The sequence below is a fragment of the Geotrypetes seraphini genome, chromosome 1, assembly GCF_902459505.1.
Source record: "Geotrypetes seraphini chromosome 1, aGeoSer1.1, whole genome shotgun sequence".
Classification (NCBI taxonomy): Eukaryota; Metazoa; Chordata; class Amphibia; order Gymnophiona; family Dermophiidae; genus Geotrypetes; species Geotrypetes seraphini.
The window spans coordinates 461,880,663-461,894,288 of NC_047084.1; the positions used below are offsets into that span (position 1 = coordinate 461,880,663).

General features: G+C 44.8%; 1 protein-coding gene across 3 annotated transcripts in view; it reads left to right on the forward strand.

Annotated features, from left to right (window-relative positions):
- Positions 1-346: 346 nt before the first annotated feature.
- Positions 347-13,626, forward strand: part of CCDC120 (coiled-coil domain containing 120) — a 126,315-nt gene continuing 113,035 nt past the window's right edge. For 2 of the 3 annotated variants that reach the window (XM_033923015.1, XM_033923040.1), the window contains exon 1: positions 347-552. The gene's annotated coding sequence lies outside the window, so the exon portion shown is untranslated. Of the gene's footprint in view, positions 553-625; positions 667-13,626 lie in introns of those variants that run through there. The other variant, XM_033923031.1, reaches the window with a different exon arrangement.

A 13,626-nucleotide genomic window follows, 5' to 3' on the forward strand; every position in this document is an offset into this window, starting at 1 on the left:
GTAAGTCATCAAAAATCGGAACGAGAAGAATCCCCCCCCCCACCCCCCAAGAAACCAGATTCAGCATTCAGTGCACCACTGAAGAAACTGGCATGCAGAGAGATGACAGGTGCACATTTCGCCAAGCTGCCAAATCTAGGATTTGCCATGGAAAAAATCCTGGGTGAAAGAGGGGAAGCAGCAAAATCTACTGTGCTACCAGGCCACAAACCGAGCGGCACCTGAAGCCAGGAAACATCTTCGGCGTTTGTGGATTTGGGGTTGGTTTGTTTTTTTTTCCTTGGGTAAATCCTGCCGTTTCGTGCAACACATGCTCGAACTGCGAGGCCAATAAAGTTTCTTGAATTGAAGCACAGTGTTGCACAGGGGGGCGGAACAGAAGCGGCGCGAGGTGAGCCGGTGTCGTCGCGCGCCGACTACTGCAGCGGGGATCGGGCTCTGCGACGCTGATCGTGGGGCTGGGGGGGAGGGAGCCTCGGGCCGTCACACCCCCTCCTCCTCCTCCTCCTCGCTGGAGAACTGTGGCCAGCGACGGTGCCGGAAGCAGCAGAGGTGAGTCCCTTACTGTGTGCATCTTTACCGGGGGGTCGATCCAGTTGGGAGAGGCTGGGATAGAAAGCGTGGGCTTCGAACGGACCTGATGCTGTCACGGCAGGGTTGGCTCAGGTTGGGATTCTCATCCGGTCTCTCTTCTGTCGCCACTTTCACTCGTGTCTGTCTCTGTGGCAGGCTTTGTTGTCCTAGCCCTTATCACTTCTTGCTCTGGCTCTTGGTCCCTTCAGGATTTTGGAAATGTTCCTGGCTTGCTGCTGTTTCCTTCTGTTGCTAAAATCATCCACGCAGCGATAAAAGGAAAGAAAGAAAGAAAAAAAAAAGACTTGCCCGGCATAGAAGAAAAGGAAAAGAGAATTCCCGGGCTTTGCGATGCTCACAGTAGTCTCTCTGCTCAGGTTGCGTTTCTGGCCTGGTAGCAGGATACCTACCATCTATTTTGCTGTTGGGTTTCCTCCCCCTCCCCGAGATTGTATGGACTTCATTCATTTGTGCGAAGTATTTTATTTCCCCTCAGGGAACTGCGCATCGTTTCTGTGTTCGCAGTTTTGGTTCTTAAATTGTTGCGCCGGATGCAGCCTGACTCTGCTTTCGTGGGGTTTCCAGTTAAGGTTTTATTTTTCTATGTGCGCGTATTTGATGGGGTTCAGTTTGTTGTTTTGCATGTACGACCCCGGTCTGGTATTCTGCTAACGTGTAGCTCTAGACAACTGGCTCTCAATCGGAAGGGTGTTGGTGTTCTAGGGCCCAGTGTGAGCTTTGCAGTGTTGCCTTTCCCTAGGTAGAGTTGGTGCTGTTTTCCCAGCTGCCAGCTCTCTACCTCTGTTGTCAGGTTTGCCTGCTGTGTTACCTCAGTTTTCAATCTCACAGTCCCTAGTCTGGGCAGCTGAGAGGAGAGACTGGTGATGAGGAGGCTGACAGCTTGTCTGATACTGTGGGAGCCCATCTTTCAACAGCGGCCATGGAGCTGGTGTCTATGAGGGTAGCAGACCTGGTATGGCAGCTTTTTTGAATAGATGCTGTGTGTGTTGTTTTTTTTTAAAGAGTTTTGTACTTCACAAAGTGCCTGGCTGTGGAAAGCATTTGTATTGCTGATATTGAGATTAGAGAATGACACGGGGACAAATTTTTCCCCGTCCCCATGGGAACTCATTTTCCCATCCGGTCCCAGAGAGTTCTTTTTCTGTCCCTGTCTCATTCCTGCACGCTCTGTCCTCATCTGCAAAAGCCTCAAACACTTTACAATCATATGCTTTGAAGGCTAGTGTAGTTAAGGCAGAGCTTACAGGAATGGGGCAAGGACAGGGAAAGTGACAAAACTCGCGGGGATGGGGAAAAATTTGACCCCGTGTCATTCTCTAATTGAGATGGCACCAGAATTTTGATATAGGGCAGTGGTCTTCACTGATTTTTGAGCAGGGCCCACCCGGGATTGCAATAGTGCTGGCCAGCGTGTGTCAGCAACATCCATCCTCGCCAGCTTACATCTCTCTTAAAAGCAAACCTATACCAAGCCTTACACCACAATTCTACCAAGTGTTTCCCACCCTACGCCTGTGTACCACCAGTCTATACCATTGGCGTAGTAAGGGGGAGTCATGGTGGGGGTGCCAGAATCCCTCCTCCTCTTCGCCCCCTCGCCTCTTCCCATTCCTCTCCTCCATGCGCTCTCCCCCCTTCCCTTTCCCCGTACCTCTAGTTGAAGTTGGTCAACAACGCACACCTCGCAATCCCGTTGGCTGTCCCACTGATGTTACTTCTAGGTGCCACGCATAGGAAGTGACGTCGGAGGGAGAGCCAACGGGGTCGTGAGGTGCGCGTTGTTGACCGCCGTGAGCAGCTAGAGGTATGGGGAAGGGAGGGGGCGTGCGCAGCAGGTGGGAGTACGGAAACGAGGGCGGGGCGCATCTCACCCTTGCTACACCACTACTCTCTGACTCAGTTACTCTCAATCTCCAACTTATAATAAAATCAAAAGTATATTTTAATAAATGTTTTTGTTTTTTGTTTTTTTATTCTAATAAAAATGTAACAGGGTACCAGAATAAAAATGCTGACAAAAAAAGAACTACAAAATAATCAATAGTTGCAAACATTTCAGCTAAATTAATGAACTACAAAGTACATCAAGAATCAAAATGCCAGAAGCTTTTGTCTGTCTTTTACAGTTGTGCTCATAAGTTTATATACTCCTGGCAGAACTTGTGTGTATCATTTGTGGAAAATGAGTGATCCTACAGAACACCATTTAATTTAGGAATATTGGTCAGGTGACACTTTTTTTTTATCATGAACAGGAAACCATGTTCTTGCAAAGATCATCTTTGCTGCAAGATATAGAGCTAGAATCAACCACGTTAATAAGCTTGGGGCACACTGTTAGACATATCAAAGAGAACCTCCAGAGAGAAAAAGGGTGAATAAAATTACCATAAAAGTAGCAAAAATGCCCATAACTGTTTGACAGCTTTGATTTCGGTGAACTACGGCAAATAGGTAATTTTTATTCAAAGAGCATTCACGCGCACCTCACACGATTAACAGGCCACCTTCAATGAGTATAAATGCCCACAATGCTGCAAATGAAACTTCAAACAGTCAAAGAGGATCCATTAACTCGCCACGTGCATAGCTCCAAAAGTACTCTGCGTGAGAAAATGGAAATGGCAGCGTCAACTGCTCTTATAAAGATAAAAAAAACACACCTGGCTTGGATGTTGTTTTTGGTCTGGGCAGATCTTTTCCTCCAAATAAGGGAGCCTGCTTGGGCAGTACAACCTGCAAAGCTGCTGTGGGAAAATAACAGCCCTGGGGAGAGAGATTGCCCTGGGAATGCTGCCTGCCTACCGAACTTAGCCGCGGGGTTGGGGGAGAGAGACGACTGCGAAGCTGCCTGCTGCCAAGGGAGGACGAGATGAGTCCGTCTGAGCAGCCAAACTCTGGCCTGACTCGGCAAAAACAAAGAGCCACTTGCTGCCACCAAAGACTGCACTTGTGGGGGTGGGGCTGAGGCCAGTGGCTCACTGCGGCTGTGCAGGACTCCAATCAGATTGGCCAGTCCTCGTTGACATCATTGCAATGCATCAGCACACCGGCGGACCCCCTTGAAGTTTTCAGCCCGAGACACAGCCTACCCTTTAATCCAGCCCCGACGGCACAAACCGCCAAAGAGGTCTCCGTGGGCCTTGCAAAGAAGACCACTGGTATAGAGGGATAGGTGAGTGGGATGGAGCACTGACTAGCTCTTCACAACTCTAGGGAGTTTTTATCCAGTGGAGAGGAGGACTAGCATACTTTCCCTTTGAATTCCAGTGTAGTCTGCACAGAATACATTGCACACGTGTACGATTATAAAATCATCCCCTTAAAATACTGAATTCACAGATAGTGATAAAATCTGGAATAAGTAATTTATTTGTAGAATAGAAAAAAATACATTGTCTTAATAGAAGCAAATAGGAAAATAAAAGCAAACATGGGTAGAACAGCATTTTTTACCAGTTCTATAACTGGACGCCTGCATTTATACTCCCTTATGCATGTAAATATACAGAATATTAGCAGTACACTTGTGTATGTAATTTCTTCTCTTTTTTGCAAGATGTGCCCAGTACTCGATTACGTGATGATACACATATACCCAGTCATTTTTACTGCAGATTTTCTGTGATTGGGGCTTTTAAAGAAGTTGTAAATTTTGTGAATCTGTCTGATTAGTCTACATTGTGAATTTTATCTATGTTTTTATTTTGTGAGCCACTTAGTTAATAAGTGAGCTGTAAATTAAAAAAATAAATAAATAAGTGCTAGCAAAGGGGAGAATTCAGTAAAGGTCGTCCAAAGTTATGAATAGAGATGATGTGTACTAAGCACACTGTTGCCTTTATAGAATACTAGCTTAAGTCCGCATTCTCCTGCTAATCTAGATTCTCTGAGCCAGGCCAGTTTTATGCTACCAAGGAAGTTCCTGCTGCAATGGTCGATAGCCTCATAGGTTGACCTGATCAATTATTTACCACATTCCTCCACATAAGTAAACTACTATAATATTGTCACTCTCACATTGAGGAAAAGCTTCTGGAAAAGGCTTTTACGTTCACAGAAACTCATGCACATTCTGCACTATGCAGAGCTTAGCATAGCACCCTGAAAGATGGATTTAAAAAAGGGTTGGACAAGTTCCTGGAGGAAAAGTCCATAGTCTGCTATTGAGACAGACATAGCTGGGTTTGGTAGCTTGGAATGTTGCTACTATTTGGATGCCTGCCAGGTTATTTGTAACCTGGATTGGCCACTGTGGAAATAGGATACTTAGGCTAGATGGATCATTGGTCTAACCCAGTGGTCTCAAACTCGCAGCCCGGGCGCCACATGCGGCCCGCCAGGTACTATTTTGAGGCCCTCAGTATGTTTATCATAATCACAAAAAGTAAAATAAAATAGTTTCTTGATCATATGTCTCTGTAGCTATAAATTACAATATTATTATTAAGACTTAGCCTAAAGGAAAGATTTAGAAACTATAAAGAGTTTTACCTCATGCAAAATTGTCATTTCTTTAATAAGACATTAACTATTTTTTCTGCGGTCCTCCCAAGTACCTACAAATCCAAAATGTGGCCCTGCAAAGGGTTTGAGTTAACCCATTATGGGTATCCTTATGTTCCTTCCTGGTGAGATCCAAGGTTTTTCCTTCTCAGGTGGGACGTGACTATTCTTTGGAACCATCTGCCTTTTTATTTTGAAGTGGATTCTACCTATGGAGAACTGGCCATACTCTACTATTAGGACCATATTGTGCTCTGTATTTCAGGTTCAGTTTCCTTGCTACTTGCAAGACAGATGTGATTTTGTCATATTATGAACAGAGTTTTTTGAGATGCCTGTGTGTTGGTACTGCATTTTCAATTTCAAAGGGAGTTTGGTTCTCAGAGAAACCTGTAGGAGGATTTTCAGTTGTTTGATTAAATTTTAGATTCATATAACTTTATTTTTGGTATCTGTGTTGCATGGATTCTATTGAAACATTGGAGTTTATTTTCTTTGATTTTGAAAAATTGTCTAGACCTAATTTTCAGAGGTGGCAATATAGAAAAATTTTAATAAACTACAGCCACATATCTGCCTTTGGTTTTTCATCTTTACACTGAAGGCACAAGTATTTTTGCCAGCAAAAGGCTGATGTAAATACTGGCATGGAAGTCATGGCAATTAGGTGCCAGTAATGAGAATATTCTGTAACCCTGTGCCTGATTTCCAGACATGCCTCTGATCTGCCCATCCCCATCCCAAGGCCGTGTGATAGAAATTAGGTGCAGAAGTTAAAGGTTAAGGCTTAAGGCATTTCCATTCCTAACTACTAATTCTGTTGCAAAAACAAAGGATTCTGTACTAATGCTGTTGTCCTCCTTTAGTCATGAACTTTGCAGAAGGGTGTCACTCATATCTTTCAATTCCTCCCCTTCACCAGTGCAAAATAACTCCCTCTTCAGTTTTTCTTTCTGCAAGCAAACTAAGAAGGTGTGTTTTGATCTGCTCTGCTTCATTTTATTATTTTCGGGTATTATTGTTCGCCGTTTTCTCGTGGTTTTGATGACCGGAGGTCCCCTTCTTAGGGCTACCCTGCCGGGGATAGGACATGGATCCGTGAGGGTGGGCTGCAGATCACAGGCCAATCTCTTAGAGGACCTGTGGAGCCAGCTTGCTTTGTGATCCATCGCAAGCTTGGGATCCTTTCCCCCAGGAACTTGCTTGCCTGCTGATTTTATCAGAGGCTTAAGCACAGGCTGTGGGGCCCCTGTGTAACGACCCTTTGGGTATCATGGAGCCGGCTGCATGTAATCTCCTCCTGATGCGCCATGTAGATCTATGGGGATTCGAGTCTTCAGTCAGAGTCCTTTGACCAGCAGCCATAAGGTTTCCAGTGGTAGATTTGTTTCTCAGGGGTAGTGGCGTAGTAAGGGGAGGTGCAGGAGGTATGGACGGCCTCAGGAGCCAAGTCTGTGGGGGTGCTGGCACCTCTCCGCCATGCTCGCGCCTTCCCTCTCCCTGTACCTCTGTATTATATTTGCTAGCACGAACAACTTCTGCCTGTTGTTCGCGCCAGCATGGTTTCCCTCTGAATTACTTCCAGGTCACTGGGCCAGAAAGTGACGTCAGAGGGAAGTCCAATGCTGGTATGAGGAGCATGCTGCAGAAGCCATTCACACTGGCGAAGATTAAAGAGGTAAGGGGGAGGTTGAGCACAAATGTGGAATGGTGGCGGAGGGTGGGGGGCACCACCGCCCCTGGTGCCTCCTACCCTTACTATGTCATTACTCAGGGGAAGTGACTAAGCACTGTTTTGTAAAGGCAACCTTTGTAATTCCCAGCACTAACATTACTCATAAGAACATAAGAATTGCCGCTGCTGGGTCAGACCAGTGGTCCATCGTGCCCAGCAGTCTGCTCACACGGCGGCTCTTAGGTCAAAGACCAGTGAATGGCCACTAGGATGGTCTCGGGACTTAGGGATCTCCCTTATGAGGAACGTCTGACCAGACTGCGCCTATATTCTCTCGAGGAGCGCAGAGAAAGGGGGGACATGATAGAAACATTTAAATACATCACGGGCTGCATTGAAGTGGAGGAGGAAATGTTTTTTCTTAAGGGTCCCACGGCGACAAGAGGGCATCCGCTAAAACTTAAAGGGGGAAGATTTCATGGGGACACCAGGAAATACTTCTTCACCGAAAGGGTGATTGATCGATGGAATAGTCTTCCACGCCAGGTGGTCGAGGCCAGTAACGTGCTCGACTTCAAGAGACGTTGGGACAAACAAGTGGGTTTGCTACAGAGTCATGCTTAAAAAACGGACTCATGGGAGAGGCAAATTTGCTGAGGGAGGGTTCTTGAGTGGGCAGACTTGTTGGGCCACCTGCCCTTTTCTGCCGTCATACTCTATGTTTCTATGTTTACCTGCATACGTACCGGTTGCCTTATTTTGTCTTGAATCCTGGAGGGTGTTTTCCCCTATAACAGCCTCCGGAAGAGCGTTCCAGTTTTCCACCACTCGCTGGGTGAAGAAGAACTTCCTTACGTTTGTACAGAATCTATCCCCTTTTAACTTTAGAGAGCGCCCTCTTGTTCTCTCTAACTTGGAGAGGGTGAACAACCTGTCTTTATCTACTAAGTCTATTCCCTTCAGTACCTTGAATGTTTCGATCATGTCCTCTCTCAATCTCCTCTGTTCGAGGGAGAAAAGGCCCAGTTTCTCTAATCTTTCACTGTACGGCAACTCCTCCAGCCCCTTAACCATCTTACTCAAAAAATATACCACAGTTAGAACCATCAGTGACGACTCTTTTCACTTAGATGTACAGCCTATAGCTCACCCAATTTTATCATCAGTTCAAAACTAACTATGAATATATATTTAACATATATTTATTTAACCAGAATTCAATGATATTGAATATCTTCTTTTCTTATCTCTTGTATATAAAACTCCCAACTTAATTTATGTTGAAATGTTTTTATTGAAATTGAAAATGATAAACAAGCAAAAATAGTTTACATACTCAAATGATACAAACAGTACTCAACCTCACCTCCTAACCACCCATCTCCAACACCCCCCCACCCAACCACCCCAAAATGCAAACTGTACAATGGTCAGAGCGTATGAGTAATCAAAGATTCAAAAGGTGACTGCGAGCAGCAGGAGTTAAAGTTAACCAAAAAGGCTCCCAAATATGGCAAAACAAGCGTCCCTGGGGCACCTCCAAGGAAGCGATGGAGAGACGCTCCATCGAAGCCTGCTGAATCATAAGAGAACTCCCAACTTAATTTAAAGTGACACAGTTTTGTAGTTCATTTTCAATCTGGAAACTTTCAAAACATTCTGTATCAGTGCCAGTCTGAAGTAGAGAATGACATGGGGATGAGTACCTGTGGTTAACTGCAAAGCAGGGAAAGGGGTCCATGGGTCATTCGCTAGAAACTTGAGACTAGTATCAATATGTAAAAACTTAACATACCTTAGACAATTGGCAACTGAATTCAATGATTAAAAAAACACTGCAGAAGCTGCTTTTGAATTTAAATGAACCACTGTTGAATGACATCATTTGTGTCTTGTCTGCCTTTGATGTGGTAACAAGAGTCTTGTCTGCTAATCAAACTCCTACCACCTGCAATGTCCTTCCATCATGTGCCCAGCTGCTTAAGCATCTTACTGTTACTGCAACAGATGCATCCATCGTTGCTGGCATCAAAAACATTTCTAACATTTAATAGACACTTATTTTCCTGTTCTTCCAATACAGTTTAGGTTCACTGTAGGTACACCCATGTCTGAAAATCCAATTACCTTTCTCAGATGATGTAAAAACATAGGCAACTTAATCTTTGGGAAGGTTGTACCAAAACCAGATTAAAATGGAAGGCTCTATAAACAGTTTTACAAAATATTCTCCCTTTTTATACTTTAATAAAAGATTTAAATATAAAATCATAAATGTTCGAGTCTTGTGTAAATGAGGACAGTCTGTGGGGACGGGGACAAAGTTTCAAGTTTATTAAAATTTGATATATCGCTATAAATTATCTGAGCGGTGACAAAATTTGTCCCTGTGTCATTCTCTAATCTGAAGCCTTTGCAAACATTTATCTTTATAGTCTAAACCAAACGCCGACATGGGTCATGTTTCAGTGTCTACATCAGGGGATGGTCCTGCGAAGTGAAGAACTTGTATTAGCATATAACTTTCTCACATTTTAACTACCCATACCAACAGAGAAGCTCAAAGTCACTTTTCCCCAAAGCTAGCACCTGAAACTTGATGTTCATATCATTATGCGATTTCTTCAAAATGACACAAGCTTTGGGATGCTGCATTTAAATAAGTCAGGTAGTGTGTCAAAAACAAATAAATTACTGCTTTCACAATAAAAAAAACCTGCCAATCCAATTTCAGATTAAAGCCTGTTGGCATAACTGTATCAAGTTTTGTTCTTTATGATTTAATAATTGACTCATATCGCCCCCCTTCCCATCCCATCTTGATATTATCAATCACTCTCCATTTCATATATATTAAAGAATGATTTTTCTTAGCCCAGTCCAGAATTAAAAATCAAGTTACAACGGCACTGTTAGTTATGTTAAATTTGCAGATGACACAAAACTTTTCAAAGTTGTTAAAATGCTTGCAGATGGTGAAAAATTGCAGGAAGACCTTAGGAAATTGGAAAACTGGGCATCCACATTGTAGATGAAATTTAGGGTTCCTTTTACGAAGCCACGTTAGCGATTGAACCCGTGTAATAGTGCGTGCTAATTTGCCGGCCGCGCTAGCCGCTACCGCCTCTTGAGCAGGCGGTAGTTTTTTGGCTAGCGCGGGGGTTAGCACGTGCTAAAAATGTGCCCTTAATGTGTACAAATGCAAAGTGAAGAACATTACGAAAAATCATCCAAATCATAGTTACCTGATGCTAGAGTCCACTTTAGAGGAGTCAGCATCCAAGAAAAAGATCTAGGTGTCATCATGGACAATACGCTGAAATCTTCTATCCAGTATATGGCTGCGGCCATAAAAGCAAAAAAGATGCTAGAAATTATTAGGTCGAGCCACTTCCTTTGCCCCAGTCTGAACTTACACACTCTTTGCAGGGAGCAGAGTCTCTGTGAGTGCCTGGTCTGGCATCCAAGCACGTGAAGCAAGGAGCAGATTCTTTGCGAGTGCCTCAACGGGAATCCTCACACTATACAAGGAGCAGAGTCTTTGGGAGTGCATTGAGGTTCCTCCACCAAGCCTCTGAAGTTTTGATCTACAGCCTCTAGTCCTATTCATCCGATGGCATCGACTGCTCTCGTCTCTGAGGCGAAGTCTCCTCGATCCTCGAGATCTGGTTCCAGACACAGTTCTCACCGATGTTCGAGGCCTTCCTAGAGGCATTCTTCCAGGCATAGTTCTTTTTCTCAAGAAAGACCATCTTCCTCTAAGCCTCGATCTACTCCAACCTTTACCAGACCACCGACGCCTTGTTCGAGGTCTCTGATGCCGGACCTCAAGGATATTCCGGTTTCGATTGCCTCGTCCAAGTCACCAGGTTCCTTTGATGCCGAAGCTTCATCCTCGACTCAGGCTGCCTCGACGTCCTCGAGTCCTTCTCGAAGCAAAGCATTGGCAGATCAGCTATCTTTCTCATCTTTCCTTCGTCAGATGGCTGTGGACTTGGATCTTCAATTAGATACTGGCTCAAAATACTCTAAGGAGTATCTTGAAGTCATGCATCTTCCTCAACCTCCAGCAGAGTCTCTTAAGCTTCCACTTCATAAGCTTTTGAATCAGACTTTTGGTCGATGCATGGAAACATCTTTTTCCATACCAGCTGTTCCAGGCAAATTGGACTCTAGGTATAAAACTGTGCATCGCAAAGGATTTGACAACTCACAGTTATCTCACCAATCCCTCCTTGTCGAGTCCTCCTTAAAGAGGTCCCATCCTTCCAAGGTTTATACCACCGTTCCTCCTGGAAGGGAAGGGAAAACTATGGACAAATTCGGATGTCGCATCTATCAAAATGCTATGATGTCCTCTAAAGTCCTCAATTATAATTTTCAATTCATCACTTATTTTGAATTTCTTATTTCTTTATTGCTGAAGTTCTTGCATTATCTGTATACTCAAATGCACTTTGAATTTCAAGAGGTTATTGCTTCTTTGTCTCAACTCCGGTTGCATCTCCTCCAATCAACTTATGATGATTTCGAGTTGTCTGCTTGAGCAGCTGCTTGCTCTGTGACTATGCGTCGTCTTGCCTGGCTGCGTACCATTGACATGGACCCTAATCTTCAAGACTGCTTAGCTAACATTCCTTGTGAGGGCGATGACCTCTTTGATGAATCTATCGAGGTAGCCACCAAGAAATTGTCTTAACATGAAAAATCTTTTGCTTCGATTGTCAGACCTAAGCCAAAGCCAGCTCCTGCCAAGCCTGCACGCCCTGCTCTTATCTATCAACGGTCTATGCTCCAAAGCCGGCTCCATACACTCGCCTTCCTCTTAAGAAACAGCAACCTCTGAAGCAGCAAAAAACCCAACCTTCTGCTGCACCTAAGGCTTCTCAGCCTTTTTGACTGTTTAAAACGGAGAATAACCTCCACCGTTCTGACTCTGTCTCATTTTCCCCCTATAGGAGGTCGTCTCCATAATTTTTATGACCGATGGATGTCAATTACCTCCGACCTCTGGGTGCTTACCATCCGCAGAGAAGGATGCTCTTCATTTCACTCAGGTTCCACCAGAACTTCCTCCAAGAGAGTATCCTTCCAATCCATACCAGACTGCCCTTCTTCTTCAGGAAGCTCAAGCTCTGCTTCGTCTCCATGTCATCGAACCAATTCCCTTGGAGCAGCAAAACAGGGGTTTTTACTCTCGTTACTTCCTTGTTCCGAAGAAGAAGGGCGATCTGCGACCCATTTTGGATCTCAGGGCTCTCAACAAATTTCTAGTCAAAGAAAATTTTTGAATGTTGTCTCTGGCATCCCTTTATCTCCTTCTTGAGCAGAACGACTGGATCTCAAGGAGGCCTACACTCGTATTCTCATTCATCCGGCCTCCCATCAGTACCTCAGATTTTGGGTGGGGAATCTGCATTATCAATACAGAGTACTACCATTCGGCCTGGCCTCCCAGAGTGTTCACCAAGTGTCTGGTAGTGGTAGCAGCAGCTCCAAGGAATCATGGTCTTCAGGTGTTTCCCTACCTCGAAGACTGGCTTCCACGTCTCAAGGGGTTATTCTAGCGACCCAACAGACTACCTGGTTCCTACAAAGTTTGGGATTCGAGATCAATTTTCCCAAATCTCATCTTCAACCCTCACAGACTCTACAATTCATTGGAGCTGTTCTGGACACTGTCCAACTCAGAGCATTCCTTCCACAGCAACGTCTGAAAGCTCTACTTCAACTCTGTCATATAGTGTCTTCCCAATCTTCCATCTCAGCGAGACACATGATGGTACTCCTAGGACACATGGCCTCCACAGTACACGTGACTCATTTTGCCAGACTTCACCTCAGAATTCCTCAGTGGACCCTGGCATCTCAATGGACGCAGGTTTGCGATCCACTTTCTCGACACATCACAGTCACTCCTTCTTTGAAGCAGTCTCTCCGTTGGTGGATGTTCTCTTCAAATCTTTCCAGAGGCTTGCTTTTTCAAACACCCCCTTATCAGAAGGTTCTCACGACAGATTCTTCGACCTACGCTTGGGGCGCTCATCTCGATGGTCTCCGTACTCAAGGCCTCAGGACCAGTATGGATCGTCAATGTCATATCAATCAGTTGGAACTCAGAGCGATCCTCAAAGCTCTCCATGCTTTTCAACATCTGCTTCATGACACAGTAGTCCTCATTCGGACAGACAACCAAGCCACCATGTATTATGTCAACAAACAGGGAGGGACAGGGTCTGCCTCCCTTTGTCAAGAAGTTCTGGAGGTTTGGGACTGGGCAATCCGCCACAACACCTTCCTCAAAGCTGTCTACATTCAAGGGGCAAAGAATTGCTTGGCAGACAACTTGAGTCGTCTACTGCAACCTCACGAATGGACTCTCCATTCTTCACCTGTTCATCACATTTTTTCACAATGGGGAACGCCTCAGATAGACCTCTTTGCAGCTCCCCACAACTACGAACTACCTCAGTTCTGCTCCAGGATATAATCTCTTCATCGTCTCGAGGCAGATGTTTTTCTTCTGGAATGGATGAATCTCTTCCTCTACGCATTCCTTCCATTCCCTCTCATTCTCAAGACTCTGGTCAAGTTGAAGAACGATCATGCCACCATGATTCTAATCGCTCCTCGGTGACCGAGACAACCTTGGTACTCCCTTCTACTTCAACTCAGCAGCAGGGAGCCATACCTTCTACCAGTTTTTCCTTCTCTGCTTACACAGAGTCAAGGATCTTTGCTTCATCCCAACCTGCAGTCTCTACACCTGATAGCTTGGTACCTCTCAACATAACCCCTATTCAGTTTTCTCAATCTGTAAGAGATGTTTTAGAAGCTTCTAGGAAACCTAC